The sequence below is a fragment of the Natrix helvetica genome (assembly GCF_964273705.1).
Source record: "Natrix helvetica genome assembly, chromosome: 4".
In the NCBI taxonomy this organism is placed as follows: Eukaryota; Metazoa; Chordata; class Lepidosauria; order Squamata; family Natricidae; genus Natrix; species Natrix helvetica.
Genome location: NC_138550.1, coordinates 18,819,412 through 18,832,780, shown reverse-complemented (window position 1 = coordinate 18,832,780; position 13,369 = coordinate 18,819,412). Strand labels below are relative to the sequence as shown.

Here is a 13,369-nt window from a genome sequence, read left to right as displayed (position 1 = left end):
TGCCCGGCTGCCCGGCCGACCTGACGGGCCAGCTTGGAGCTGGGCAGGGTGCCAGAATATTCGGCGCCAGAAATCCCCGACCCTCGAGGTGGAAATGAGGGTCGGCAGCATCCCGCCCGTCAAAGAGCCCTCCGCATCTAGCGGAGCTCAGAGGCAGTCCTCCATTCCCTCCGGAAGCTCCTCCTCCTGGAATAGTGGTCCACAATACTCAACACATAACGTGCACCACCGCTACTTGGTTTCATGGGACCTATCAAATCTGCAAAAAAAAAAAAAAAAAATCGGTGCCCCTCGATCACTAGACCACAATTTTCAATGGTTTTGCAAGAAACCAGCACTTTCTTCTGGTTCTGGCAAAAACCAGCCCACGGCAAACAATGGGTTTTGCTTAATGGCCACAAAGTTTACTCAATAGCTGTCATGAAAAACACTGTAATGTGTGGTCACCCTATTTACAACTATCACAACTATCGTACAAACATAATTGACAATCACAATGATCGTCATAAGGACTACTGTATCCTTCCGACTATAAGATGCACTGGAGTATAAGACGCACCATGATTTTGAAGAGGTAAATTTTAAAAAAGTTTTTGCATTCTGCAGGCCTCCCAAACCCTCTGCACGCCTCGTTTTTTGCAACAAAATGGGGGGGGGGGAAAATGCAGAAGCTTTGGGAGGCTTGTAGAGGGCTCCTGGGAGTTGGGGGGCAAAAATGCCCCATTTTTTGCCCTCCCCAGCCTCCACGAGCACTTTCCAAGCTTCCCAAACCCTCTGCATGTCCATTTTTGCAAAGGAGGCGGGGTTTCAGTAGGCCAAAAATGCTGTATTCAATGTATAAAACGCACCCAGATTTTCACCTTCTTTTTTGGGGGGGAAAGGTGCGTCTTATTCTCTGAAAAAATACGGTACCTCTATATGCTGCTCACAAAGATCCTATTCTATAAAGAATGGCACAGTACTAAATGCAAAACGGGATCCAGGCGAGTGCGACTTGCTGTGCAAATATTATTTAAGTAAGGCATTGAAAATCAAGTTCTAATCTATGCAGCGTTAATCTATTCCTTCTTTTAGAATCAGCGACAAGCACAGATACTTTCTCCTCAGGCACAGTTTTATTTGAAGCAAGCAAGAGGCCAGCTTTTATCTTGAAACAATTCCAAATCCACTAGACTGCATTTCTGTCTCTATCAAATACCTCCATGTGCTTTCTCATTACAATGCTGCAATTGAAAACATTTGAATATGATAACTCATACTCTATAGATACATTTTAAACATCAATGCAGGCACAGAAATATTCGGGCTCAGTGCCCAGTGCCAAGGACCCCATGTCATGAGCTGAAACTCCCATTCATTTTAAGATTGTACAAACCGAATATAACCCATAGCTCAGTGACACATCTCATTTCTCTTTTCAGAGTGTTTTTAAAGGACTCAGTACTCCTGGGGAAATCACACAATCAGACTGGGCAATCCAACGAAGTGGGAGATCAAAGGAAATTCTTTGTTCCACCTACCCATTTCTTTTTCTTTCGTATTTTTTTTTTCTGGAACATCTGTGAATGTATCTATTATAATGTCACCTGCTAAAAGCAAGCATTCAAAAGACACGTTCCTGTTGGCAAGTGGCCATTTAAAAACTAAGCGCCGCATGGGCAGTTTTGAGGACCCCAAGGGTGGCCCATAAATAACCCCATTGCTCTGAGAACTGCACTGGCTGCCAGTTTGCTTCTGGGTGCAATTCAAAGTGTTGGTAATTTACCTTTAAGGTCCTTCATGCAGGGGTGAAATTCAGCAGGTCCTGGAGAACCGGTAGAGGAAATTTTGAGTAGTTTGGAGAACCGGCAGCGGAAATTGTGAGTAGTTCCGAGAACTGGCAAATGCCACCTCTGCTGGTCCCGGAGTGGGGTGGGAATGGAGATTTTGCAGTATCCTTCCCTTGCCACGCCCACAAAGCCACACCCACCAAGCCACACCACACCCACCAAGTAACGCCCACAGAACCGGTAGTAAAAAAATTGAATTTCGCCACTGCCTTCAGGGCCTGCGTCCAGGCGACTTGAGGAAACATCTCATCCCACTGGGATTGGCCTGCCCTACCAGTCCTTCTGCCTTCTCACACAGACGTACAGCAAGAGTTCTACAAGTGTTTATTCAACCCCCACAAATAGGTCCTCAGAAAGCACCCCTGCTGCACAGGTTCGAATTCCAGCACAGCAAGAATCACTGAGTAACCGAGTCCAACGGGCACACACAAAGTCCAGGAAAGCAGTCTATGAGGCATAGACCTGGGTGTTCTGACCCAGGCTTCCCGAGAGCATGAAGCAAACTCCTTCTCCCAACAAAAAACTCTTTTATTAATTTACTGTGAATTCTGCTCATTCCCATCGAGCAAATTATTTCAAGGGAGGATTTACAGTCACAGACCTTCTCTGGCTTGGAGAGCTGATAGGCGATATCTGCAAAATGTGGCAAGGAGTCTCGGAGAGTCACAAACCAATTAAGCGAACTAATTGTCTCCTGCAAACTCAACTCCCCTTTCGCTACTCTTTTATTTCCTCTGGGAGGGGCCATTCATCATTACGACGGTGCAGAAAAAAGTGACTTATCACCATTTTTCACGCTTATGAGCACGGCAGCAGCCCCATGGTCATGTGACCAAAAATTCAGACACTTGGCAACTGACTCATATTTTGGCAACTGACTTGGCAACTGACTCATAATTGCCGTGGCTTGGGGTCACGTGATTACCTTTGGTGACCTTCTGACAAGCAAAGTCAATGGGGAAACAGGATTCACTTAACAACCGGCTTGCTAATTTAACAACTGCAGTGATCCATTTAAGAAATGTGGCAAGAAAAGTCATAAAATGGGACAAACTCACTTAACAAGTGTTTCACTTAGCAACATAAATTTTGGGCTCAGTTGTGGTCATAAACTCGAGGATTACCTGTATTAGTCTACTATTTGCTTTAAGAAATGTAGCTACTATGATTTTATGGTAAAGGCTCCCCTCCCATATGTGATAGTCGTTCCCGACTCTAAGGGCCACAGCTCATCTCCATTTCAAAGCCGAAGAGCCAGCGCTGTCCAAAGACATCTCTGTGGTCATGTGGCTGGCATGACTAAATGCCAAAGGCGCATGGAACACTGTTACCTTCTCACCAAAGGTGGTTCCTATTTTTCTACTCGTATTTTATGTGCTTTCGAACTGCTAGGTTGGCAGAAGCTGGGGCAAGTAAAGGGAGCTCACTCTGTTATGTGGCGCTAGGGATTCGAACTGCCAAATTATTGACCTTTCTGATCGACAAGCTCAGCTTCTTAGCTACTGAGACACTGCATCCCTTTAAGAAATATAGCTATAAAACAATATTTTGTTTGACAATGCCCCTCTCCGCTGCCCCCACCAAAAGGGACAAAGGAATTAGTAGAAGGAGTAAGCATGCTAGCTGAAATCCAGCATTTTTATTCATTACTATATTCATTTTATTCATACCAATAATGCCCTTCTGTTTATTTCAGGGAGGTGGTTTGTCCTAGTTCTAGAACAGTGATGGCGAACCTATGGTACGCATGCCACAAGTGGCACATGGAGCCATTTGTCAGGGCACGCGCACGCTGGCCAGCTGAGTTCACCTTTTTAAAAGCTATTTTTCGCCTTCCCCAGGCTCCAGAGGCTTTATAGGAGCCTGGGGAGGGCGAAAAGAGCCTCCCCTGCCCCCCCCGGAGGCTTCAGGGACCGTCCGGAGGCTTCCCTGAAGCCTTCGGAACGCTTAAAAGCACCCTCCGAGCAAACCGGAAGTGACTTCCGGTTTGCTCAGAGGGTGGTTTTAAGCGTTCCGAAGGCTTCAGGGAAGCCTCCGGATGGTCCCTGAAGCCTCCGGAGGGCCTCCGGGGGGGGGGGCGGGGGATGCTCTTTTTGCCCTCCCCAGGCTCCTATAAAGCCTCTGGATCCTGGGGAGGGCAAAAAAAGCATGTAAAAATGGGGGGGGTCACGTGTTGTGCGCGCATGCGCACTGGGGGTCGCGCGTTGCATTATGGGTGTGGCACGCCTGCACAGGACCCCCCTGCGCTCCCCCCACTTGTGGCACGCGAGCCAAAAAAGGTTCGCCATCGCTGTTCTAGAACATAAATCGGGAGAAGGAAGGAAAGCATTCAAAATCATTCCACCTCTCTCAAAGACCTCGATTTCGCATTCAGCTGTGTTACCCCAGTTTGAGATGGACAATCTAACGGCAGCCCTTGACACACATAGATAAGAGCAAGCAATGCTATTTGGAAATTCCATATTTAGCCAAAAGCAGGAACAACGCCAAATATCTGAACAACTTCTAGACGAGGCCCTGAAGATACTACCAATTGCCAGCTGGAGCAAGGCAAATAATACTGCTCTCCTATAAGCAGAAGGTTTTTGAAAAAGTGACAAAGAGGGGAAAAAATCAGCCAACTTATGTAGCAACCCATTAGCATTTTGCAGCTAGAATGCAGCTTGGCTGTCTAGTCCTATTGTATCTGTCAGCCAACTCCCCAGGCACAAGCAGTAAAGAAAAGGTATCTTGTCATTCAGCAGACTTTATAATTCAAATAAACATACTTCTCTAGATCTTCTGGTGCAGCATTATTTACTGCAGGCTCTGGTTTGTAAAAACCAGGCAGATTTCAATGTAAATCTGTAATTGTAGTTCAATTAAAAAAAGGGGAAAAAAGATTTTTTTCTGTGAATATATATTTCCATGCAGTTCGAAGAAGTTTTAACAATTTTGTGTCTTTCTTTAATAAATAGCACTGAACAATTAAAAAAAAACATATGAATGATCTTTTGGAAGGACACAGTAGTTTCAATGACCTTGAGAGCGATATTATTGGGAATGTAAGTTCCTAAGGGGTTCGTCTTTGTTGGTGAGATCCATTGTTAGCTCTCTGAGAATTGGAGCTTTATCTGTATCCTCAGTGTCACCTGAATTAGAGTGAAAATGGACATGGGATTTTCCTGAGATTACTGAAAGGACTGTGTTATAGGCAGAGGATAGGTAGAGTTGTATTCCTCCCCTCTGTTGTTCAATTTTAATATAGATGGCGTCTTGGACTCTCTTTCAAATCAGCGGTCCTCTCTCTCCAAAATGTGGACCTTGCTGTCTTCAAGAGTTAACCTTGTCTTTCTACAGGGAATTATTGAGTCTGTCGTCTACACCTCTGTAACTGTCTGGTTTGGTTCTGCAACCCAACAAGACAGACACAGACTTCGGAGGATAATTAGAACTGCAGAAAAAACAATTACAACCACCTGCCTTCCGTTGAGGATCTGTATACTGCACGAGTTAAAAAGAGGGCTGTGAAAATATTTACAGGCCCCTCGCATCCTGGGCATAAATGGTTTCAACTCCTATCCTCAATATGACGCTGTAGAGCACTGCACACCAGAACTACTAGACACAAGAACATTTTTTTCCAAAACGCCATCACTCTGCTAAACAAATAATTCCCTCAACAATGTAAAACTATTTACTAAGTCTGCATTACTATTACTGTTAATCTTCTCATTGTTCCTATCACCATTTCCTCCCACCTATGACTGTAACTTTGTTGCTTGTATCCTTACGATTTATATTGATTGTTTCCTAGTATGATTTGATCACTTATTTCTACCCTATGTCTATCATTAAGTGTTGTACCATATGATTCGTGATGAATGTATCTTTTCTTTTATGTACACTGAGAGCATATACAATACAATACAATAGTAGAGTTGGAAGGGACCTTGGAGGTCTTCTAGTCCAACCCCCTGCCTAGGCAGGAAACCCTATACCGTTTCAGACAAATAGCTATCCAACATCTTCTTAAAGACTTCCAGTGTTGGGGCATTCACAACTTCTGGAGGCAAGTTGTTCCACTGATTAATTGTTCTCAATATGCCCCAAATATGCCCCAAAGGCAAATTCCTTGTGTATCCAATCACACTTGGCCAATAAAGAATTCTATATTCTATTCTATTTCAGATGCAGATGGATTGCTGAATCTTGTCCTGATGGCTTTGATCTCTTGTGTCACAAGGGGAAGGGCAAAGCTACCACAATGGAACTGTGGGCAAGTGACTTTGGACAAGCCAACTCACTTAGGACGACAAACTTCAAACTTAAATCCAGAAAAAGGGAATAGTAAACTGCTCGTTTCTCATTTAGTTATGCTACAGATAAGCCTTCCTTAATTTGACATCTTCTAGGGAAAAACAAGTTGCTTTGACAAACACTGATTTGGCAAGAAACCAAGTAGTGGTATCATCTTACTCATCGTAAATGGATGCATGTGTTTTGGGGTGTATAGTTTTCATTCATCCCCTAGAACTAGAAAGAAAATGTATGATCCATCATGGCATCAAACTCTTCCACCTTCTTCTTTTGAATTTTTTGAAAAGGAAATTTAGCAGCTCATAAATTATCAAGAGCTACAGCAAAATGTATAGTTTTTCACAGGATGGAAAAAACTATTCTCGCTCTTAACAACTCTTGCTTTGCTGGCAGCTCTGTGCATGTCTACACTGGGAACAGGCTCCAGCTGTTCCTTTACCTCAGCTCCAAAGGCAGCTAAGATCTGCAAGATGGCCTTGGCCCCATCTCCGCCTCTGACACAGAGCCCGTCTGAGCCTTCCCCAGCTTCCAGGATTGGCCCATGTTCCTCCCCAACGTCCTCACTGTCTGACTCTGCTGCCAGCTCTGCAACACCCTTCCCCTAAATATTGCCAGTGAATGAGGATTGGCAACATGCTTTTTCTGTGGCAGTGCCTGCCTTATGGTCCCCTGAAGTTCGTCATGTCTCCATCTTTTTAGCTTTCTGTAAATTTTGAAGACCTGACTTTTCTCCCAAGGGTTGGGAGAAGATGAGATGATGGCACATTAGCATGACCGCCACCAGTGTTTTGTTGTTTTTAATGTTTTATGTTTTAACTTTATAAATTTTAATGTTATAGTTTTTAAAATGATTTTTGACTGGGAACCACCCAGAGTTGGCCGAAAGTTGGCAGTTTTATAAATGTTACAAATAAATGACATTATAATTCACAGGGTGTGGTGGCCTAGAGGTGAAGATGCTCACCTTCCACTCGGAAGGTTGAGAGTTCTATCCTAGGCAGTGATAGATATTTCTGTAGCATGGCACAAAGAGAAAATATCTGCTGTGATCTCCACATAGGAGTCAGGAAGGGCATCCAGCCAGTAAATGCTCAGCTCCATTCAGTTGCCCTGATTCCACGTTGAATGAAGGGATTACAGGATTGTAGAAAGAACAAAAATGATGTTACAATTTAGTTGCTGCTTGGGGAGCAATATTTCTTCACTATCTTCATCCACAGATCAAGAGAAACTCTGAAGGTCTCATCATCAACAGATGTGTCGGGAAAGCACCTGTCAAAACTCCCTGTGAGAGGGGCAGCCACATCTCTCCTGGGGACATCAGATTGTTATAATTAAAGAATCCACACAGCTTGGTTCCCGGTTTTAAAGAACTGCAATGTAAATTACAATCATTTCCCATTGAGGTTAATGCTGGAATATAAATTATTTAAGAATGGAATGCTTACAGCATCTTAAAAGCTTTGGGGCCAGAAGTACAGTATCCCCTGGTACCCTGCCAATTCCTCAGTCCTTGTCTTTGACAAGTCTGATGTCAACCCTGAAGCTGACCTGACCATTTTGAGGCTTTAGTGTTGCCACACTGGAGCTAAGGGGTAGGGAGGGGGGGAATAGAGATAGAGGGGTTTGTAGTCAAAACAAAACACTTTCTCCTGAGAACCAAGGACATTCCCACAGGTGACCGAAGAGAGGAGCAGCGATGTCACCTGGCAGCTGGACGGGACAGTGATTAGACCATGTGACTGACTGTTTGGGAAGAGGGAGACACTGTTAATTAAGTGAAAACCACGGGAATATTCAGTCGGTTTTCAACAGCCTATGCCCATATGATATGTCCAATAAACCAATTATTTGAGGAACCTCAGAGTTCCGTTTGTTATGGGTGTATTACTTGGAACCCTGACATCTGATTCTGCAGGGCTGGTTGTGGCCTCTGAGCCACAAACATCTGGATAATCACTAGATGACAGCAAAGAGAATTTTCCATTCTTCTGTGTTTCCTCAATGTAATTTTATTGCAATTTTTAAAAACAAAGGCAGAGAAACATGCAAAGGTCCTCAGTCATACAGTAAAAACAGTTCAACACGGTGAACTATATTACTTAATAACAGGTTAATTTCAGAATAATATTGAAACGTTATTCTGGAGATGCATTTTCAGGTTAGACATGTTAAATTTATCATGGTTATATCCCAGAATCAAAGAATCTTGGTTATATCATCCTGTGAGACTGGAAAAAGCACTTTAGCTAAATAGCACAGAGTGTATACCTTACCATTTTTTGAAGAGTTTATTTTTCTACTAATCAAAAAATAATAACCCCATACCTTTTGCCATAGATTTCGTATCTTACAAGCAAAGATACATTTTTATGTGAAATTTGATAGATTGCTATTCAATGATTAAATGAATATATATGGCAAATCTACAGTTTTTCCCAAAATAAGATCTCCCTGGATAATAAGCCCAATCAGGCTTTTTGAGTGCATGAGTGCATGTGTGAAAATAAGCCCTCCCCAAAAATATTGCAACACAGCAGCAGCCATGAGGTGACCACGCTCGTCGCCTCCTGCACCTCAAAAATAATAAGACCTCCCCGAAAATAAGGCCAAGTGCTTATTTCGAGGGTCAAAAGAAAATAAGACCCTGTCTTATTTTTGGGGAAACAAGGCAGGTAATGTACCATAACTTAGTATGTTCATTCTCTAGGCTCCCTTCCCTTTATTTTGTTTTGTTTTTATTTGCTCTGGTATTATGTTACTTCATAAGTAGGTTTTTGCTTCCACATCTGGTAACCGCTTGGATTTCTGCTCATGCTTAGTGCTGGAGTGGATTATGGAGAAAAGGAAACAAGTGGGAGTAAAGTTGCAATTGATATTACTTTGCCCTCCCCAGCTGTTCTCAAGTCAGCTGTTGTTTCAGCATGCAGAGCTCCAGCAGAGGCCCAGGTGACCTTGACATCTTCCCAGAGATCACTATTGGCTACTCTCTCTTTTTGCATTTGTAAGGAGGAGGAAAAAAACACAGCGAAATTGGAATGTTAAGCAAAGAGATATATTTCACACTGCTTTGGGGCCAATGTCAGGCACAAGGAATCAGAATCACATGTGAAGTTCTAGTTCAGAAGATCTATTGCTCAAGCTTCTTCACAAGAATCTAGTCAGCTATTGATCACCAACTAGATTGGTGCTAGATAAGAATGGAATTGAAGGAGTGTTGGACTTGGATTGCTTGTGGCAACGTAAGGATTCCAGACTGATAACTCTCTTAACTCCACTCCCAGGCTCTGTCCAGGGCTGCCGAGAGGATTATTAAGTGCTGGAACAAGACTAATATGCCCCCCCTCACCTACACATGGACACATAAATCAATAATGTCATAATTGTACATTTATTAATTACATTCAAACATACTTGGAAATATATTAAAATATATTTTAATATATACTTAAATATATATATATATTTAAATATATCCCATCCTAAGCATCAACAGCACACTTTTCCCCCTCCATTTTTTTGACATCCTTCCTAAAGATCTACCACTGCCTTTGAATTTAACTCTTCTTTCAAACTTTAATGACACTCAACTAATGCTGAGTTTTCCTCCCCTCTTTTGTTCTTCCTTGTTTACTGTCTATTTAGGATGGTAAGATCCAGATTCCATCCCTGCTACCTGTGAAGTTTTAACAAATGCTTTAAATCAGGGGTGTCCAAACTTGGCAACTTTAAGACTTGTGGACTTCAACTCCCAGAATTCCCCAGCCGGGGAATTCTGGGAGTTGAAGTCCACAAGTCTTAAAGTTGCCAAGTTTGGACACCCCTGCTTTAAATGATCCAATATTGTTTTTCTTTTAAAAAATTTGGTTTTGTAATTTTTTAAATTAAAAAATCCCCTTCATGGGCCCCTTTTAAGTTGCATGAGACCAGGAACCAGCTGCACCCCCCTCTCCTGGCTCTGCCTCTTCTTCTTCTACAACCTCACTGAAGTTTAATTTGTGAGTTAAGTCCCACTGAAATACATAGGAGTAGATATGCAAGTTTGTACTGTGACCAAGGTGGGACTTAACTATGAGTAAACTGCCATAGGATTGAGCTGCAGTCCTACACAAACTTACCTAGAACTAGCTGATTGAACACCATTGAGATAAGATATGCGGGATTTGACTGATTTTGATTTAAGACCTCGAAGGTCCCTTCCAACTCTGCTATTGTATTGTATTGTATTGAACCCAGCCAGTGCAGGTTATGAATTTTGACTTGTAGCATTTTCAACCATGGTTTAGCAAAACAGTGGCTTACTGCAATATGTGAGCTTTTGGTATATTGTGTAAATCCAATCTATGTGGATTACCTTATGGTTAAGTGTGCCTGTATAATTCAACGGCAACCCTTAAAATGGGATAATGTTACTCATCTGTACAACTCATGGGTTACCTTATAGAAAAACGTATTGTAAGAACACAGCCACCATTTCAGTTTTACAACAGAAGGAAATTAGTGAGCTTTTCAGAACCACTGCATAAACAAATCACCCAGAAATCTTGAGATAGCCATTCCATAGCCAGTGATGGTATCAAACTACGTCCCAAGCTTTTCATCCAAGAAGCTTCTTCAGCTCATATCATCAAAAGAAAAAAACAAGAAAGTCCAGTTGCCTCCTGAAAAAGCACCTTTGGGACAACCATGACCTGGATGACTGAGAATCTCTACAGCAGAGGTCCCCAAACTTGGCAACTTTAAGACTTGTGGACTTTTAAGCACAGCTGGCTGGAAAATTCTGGGAGTTGAAGTCCACAAGTCTTCAAGTCGCCAAGTTTGGGGATTTCTGCTCTACAGACTTTGCTATCAAACTATGCTTTGCTTAGAACTCAGATGCAAAATCCAGATTTATTTTGCTACCATCTATTGGTCATCTAGATTTTTGCACCCCAGATCTGGTCCTAGAACCTGTTCAGTGTACTGGCACAACATAAGTGGTCTTTGTCCTAAAGAATTTTATCCAAATGGTGTCTTTTTTTCTCTTATGAGAAACAGAATGAAGAGGAAGAAGAAAAAAATGCTCTCCTTTGAACACGAAAATTGGCCTTTTAAAAATTGGTTGAAACAAATGAAGTCAGGAGTCAGAGAGCATCTTAAATCCACCTGCTTTATATCGTTTTTTCCTGCCCCACTTCTCTGCAATACTGTGTTCTTTCTCCAGATGGGTTTTTAAGTCAGATCTCTCTTTTATTCCTATTTTATTTTGTGGCGCTCAAGCGTCACGGTTATTTGTTTCACAACTCCACATCAGAATTAAGAGGCAATCAATAATAGATGACAAAAACCTATTCATGACACCCTAACCTCCACTGGGCTGAAATAAAATGTTTACTCCACAATGCTAGCACAGTCCTACCATCCACAGCTACCCAGCAACACCTTGCATCGAAATTGGGGGAGGGGGGGGAGGATTTTCTGCCAGGTAAAGCACCCTGAGTAGGACCACCGTCCTAAAATAGTCAGCTCTGACAGTGCCCCAGAAACCCAAACTGTGAATTAAATAATAATAATAAACTACATATAATAAATAAATAATAAACTAGGTACATTATATATTTTAAGAAGGTACTTGGTTGATACCTAGGATGTTTGCAGCAACCCATATCAACCATTAGCACCTGTCAATGGTATCTGAGGTGCATTTTTTAATGTTCAGGTGACCGAGTTTCATGTTCAATGAATAAAGTAAATAATAATAATAATAAACTACATATAATAAATAAATAATAAACCGCACTAACTAGGAGCATCATATATTTTAAGAAGATACTTGGTTGATACCTAGGACGCTGGCAGCAACCCGTATCAACCTTTAGCACCAGTCAATGGTGTTTGTGACACATCTTTAAACGTTCACTTGACTGAATTTCCTGTTTAATGAATGGAAAGAAATAATAATAATAATAACACCCGCAAATAATAATAATAATAAAAGGAAAGTCCGTTTTCTTTCCGTACTCACCTTTCAGGGGGCGCTTCTTTCCCACCTTTGCTAAACGGCAGGGGTGTCTTTGGGGAGGCAGAGTGGAATCCCCCCCTCTCTCTCTTTCCCTCGGGACCCCCCACCCCCGCCTTAAGCCACAGCCACGGCGAATCCGCCAATATCCCGGAATCGACTAGGGGAAAACCACTCCGCCACTGAAGGCCGTGCAGAAACGACGGATGGCCCCCAAACTACAATCAATAACCGCGATGCCGCCGACCCCCTCCTCCTCTCTCTCTCTCTCCCCCCCCCCCCCCCGCTTTTGCAGGCTCGGAGGTGCAACCGTGTGCGCCCCGGGAGAGCTCGCGCAGTTCCCTATGATTAATTGATCGCCGGTCGCTAGGCGACCAGCACTGGGGTTTAAAGCCTCTACCCCCCCCCCACCCTCTTTTCGCCCGTGATCAACCCCACCACCACTACCACCAGCAGCCTGCTCGGCCGCTGGAAAGAAAAGCCCCCCCCCCTCCCTATGCAAGCAACGCAGCCTTGGGGTGGAGAATGAATGAAGCTTGCGCTGGCCGCTGCAACAATAATGCGCGCATCATTTCGACGCAGCGCTGAGATGCAAAGGAAAAGAAGGGCAAGGTTTAAAAGGGGGTGGGGGAGTGAGGGGTTATGCCAAGGGTCGGGGATCCAGGATTTAGATATTTCCGCAGCTGCAACAAGAAATTGGGGAGGGGGGGTATGAAGGCAAAGGGACCCTACCCCAGCCCCTTACTCACCCTCTCCTCAGCCCGCCCGCCGTCTAGGCAAGATTTTTTTTCGCAACGGTATGTGGGTCACCCGCCCCAAGGCTTCGAGGAGGGAAGGCAGCGGCCGTCCCGCAGACAAGAGTCGCCGCGCTGGGCCAGGAGAAGGCGCAATCGCTGCCGGCAGCCTGGAGAACCGGAGCCACCCGCTCGGCCCGCCGCCTGCCGGTCAGCACGGGGAAGTGCGAGGTCAGGGGGGAGCGCGGAGGGGGGCTCCGGAGAGCGAGGGTCGGGCCTGGTCTGGTGGGAAAGGTTAGGTCTGCTAAGGAAACGGTGTTAGTAGCCAAGGGGAAACCGGTTGTGCGAACGCGGCCTTTGGCGACCTGGTTCTGAGAAGAGTCTGAATTTGGGCTTCTTGCGTTTCCGTGCTTCTCCCGCCGGTTGGAAAGCAGCTTGCCTGGGAATACAGCTGTAGTTTTGGTAGTTCTCCAGGCACTGTTTTTGAGCCTAAAAGATAAAGAGCACTT

The 13,369-nt window shown here is 43.8% G+C and overlaps 1 protein-coding gene across 2 annotated transcripts in view; it reads right to left on the bottom strand.

The window, feature by feature from the left end:
• ELMOD1 (ELMO domain containing 1) overlaps positions 1–13,008 on the bottom strand; it is a 54,048-nt gene extending 41,040 nt beyond the window's left edge. The window contains exon 1 of one of the 2 annotated variants that reach the window (XM_081952016.1): positions 12,876–13,008. The gene's annotated coding sequence lies outside the window, so the exon portion shown is untranslated. Of the gene's footprint in view, positions 1–12,132; positions 12,244–12,875 lie in introns of those variants that run through there. The other variant, XM_081952017.1, reaches the window with a different exon arrangement.
• Positions 13,009–13,369: the final 361 nt, after the last annotated feature.